At 50.2% G+C, this 2,462-nt stretch overlaps 1 pseudogene; it reads right to left on the bottom strand.

Moving 5' to 3' along the window:
• Positions 1–1,329: 1,329 nt before the first annotated feature.
• On the bottom strand, positions 1,330–1,440 carry LOC112438035 (small nucleolar RNA U13; annotated as a pseudogene).
• Positions 1,441–2,462: the final 1,022 nt, after the last annotated feature.

Raw genomic sequence — 2,462 nt, 5'->3', positions numbered from 1 at the left:
AAGGATGGGCGCTCACAGCTGAGCGGCTCCACCACCAGGAATGGTGTACAGCAGGACTCACCAGGCCTCCTGTCCCCATTTGGCACAAAGGCCGGCCCTCTGCATCGCCCCCTCCTCTGGACACTCAACCTATAGGCTGTTTGCGTCAGTTGGGCAAGAGACCCAGGAACTTATCTGAGAAACATGACAGGAGGCAGGGAAACATGACAAATGACATGGAGACACTTCTCCCCCCACAACCATAGCATCGGGATAAAATGTGGCCACTCTCCACCTGGCCAGGTGCACACACGCTCTATCCTTTGCCCTCCCCTACTCCGTGAGCAAGGCCCAGGAACAGCTGAGCACACGACACACTTGTGCAGGCAGGGATCAGTAGATCTGGGTTCCAGCATAGTTTGGTGACACCTGGCAAAGTCTTGGGGAAAGCTGCCCTTCCCGGGCTTTGGTTTCACCACCCTTCACAAGGCAGGACTAGGTTAAGTGCATAGTTTCAGGGGCCTTGAAGGTCTGCTCTCACTCCACCTCCATTCCAGCCTTCCCCACTTCCTGCCCAGAGGAAATAATAAGAGGTTACACCCACCAGTGTATGGGGTCCCTGCTGGACAGGTCTGGCTTCTGTGTCAGGGTCTGCCTTGCTGGAACCTGTTCCGTCAGCTCTGAGAAGCCAGCAGGAGACCCCTCGGGCTTCAGTGTGGGGAAGCTGATGAGCTACCCAGCCCAGTGGTCACTTCCAGGGCCTGTGAGACCCAGGAACCAAACGTTAGAAAGGAAGGGACCTTGGAATCAGCCTGGGCTCCTGTGAGCACATGACACATAGGCCAAGGAAATGCCCCACAAATGCCAGGGACTGTTCTCATCTCCCCTTTTGGTAGATGGGGAGGAAGAGGACCAGAGAGAGGCAAGAACCAGCCTAAGGTCACCCAGCATGGCCACAGAAGAAGAAGGATCACAGCCCAAGCCTGACCCCCAGCACATGGGCTCCCAGCACATGCTACCTCCCGCAACAGAGGTATTTTTCCAAATTCAAAATCATGCATCCCATGGAGGAACCAAGAGACATCTTTGTCACTACCCCTTGGGAAATGCCAGAGAACGATATGAAGTTCTGCTTTCGGGCTGCTATAACCAAACACCATCAACTGGGTGGCTCATAAACAACAAAAATGTGTTTCTCACATTTTTGTGAGAAGTCAAAGATCAGGGTGCCAGCAGATTCCGTGTCTACTGAGGGCTGCTTTCTGGTTCAGAGATGGCTCCTTCTAGTCATCATATGGTAGAAAGGAAATCTAGCTCTCTGAGATCGCTCTCTTTTTTTTTTTTTTTTCATGTCAGACAGGTAATGCGTTCACATTGTACATTGTAACAAGGTTTGAAGGCGGCACATCTCACACCCATGCGTGAACACCCAATCATCATGCTCATGAACTACCAAAGGCTCTGGGATCTTTTATAGGGACATTAATCCCATTCGTGAAGGTGGAGCCCTCATGACCTCATCACCTCCCAAAGGCCCCACCTCCTAAAACCATTATCTTGGCGGTTAGGATCTCAACAAATAAATTATAAGGGGACACTAACATCCAGACCATAGCATGTGTTTACCTGCCATGTGTGCCTCTGTATCCCAGTACATAGGACAGTGTTTGGAGTATGGTAGAAACTCCAATAAAATTGGAGTTTTTAATAAAAATTTGCGGACTAAATCAGGACCCAGTGGAGGAGCAGCTGGAGGCAGAATCCATTTCTAGGCCCAAGCACTGGGGTGGTCGGTAGGAGAAAGAGAAACAGATGAGAGAGAAAATATGAATCTGGTTGTCCAGGGCTCAGGCTCCAGCCAGGCTACATCAAACAGACAGGGACACGGTTGGCCTAGAGCTTCAGAAATCCTAGATTCAAAGGCAAAAGGCAGATTGCCCGTCACATGGAATGTATGGACTTCAAGGCTGTGTGTGCTTCTGTGGTTTGCCAAGTTCACCGGACCAGTCCCTCTTTGCTCACTCAGTCTTCAGCTGGACTGACTGCCCTTTTCCTCCTGTGTGCTCTACAGTCCAGCGGATAAGACTCAGCACAGCCTCTGGTTTTGAATCCCAGCTTCACCAACACTTAGGCAAATTATGACACCTTTCCGTGCCTCAGTTTCCTGATCTGCCAACTAAGGATTATACTATAACCCATTTCTTAGGATGAGGATTAAATGACTTTAAGTGATACAGAAATGAATCACTTATAATCACGCCTGGCTTAGGGTAGGGGCTTGGTAAATGGTCATCTGTTTTAATGGTTATTAGCGCTTAGTGCTAATGTTACCGACAGTTTCTAGCTGTGATCAGCTGAAGGCCAGAACAGCAATGTCAGGGGTGGACTCAGACTGAGGAGGGCTACTTGGAGTGATGAAGCAAGGACTAGCTTGGTCTGGGAGAGAGGACCCCTGGGCTCAAGTTCACCTCTATCAGGCTCAC

This window comes from Pan paniscus, chromosome 21 (genome assembly GCF_029289425.2).
Source record: "Pan paniscus chromosome 21, NHGRI_mPanPan1-v2.0_pri, whole genome shotgun sequence".
In the NCBI taxonomy this organism is placed as follows: Eukaryota; Metazoa; Chordata; class Mammalia; order Primates; family Hominidae; genus Pan; species Pan paniscus.
Note: the sequence above shows the minus strand (reverse complement) of the source record. Positions and strands in the feature narration are given on the sequence as shown.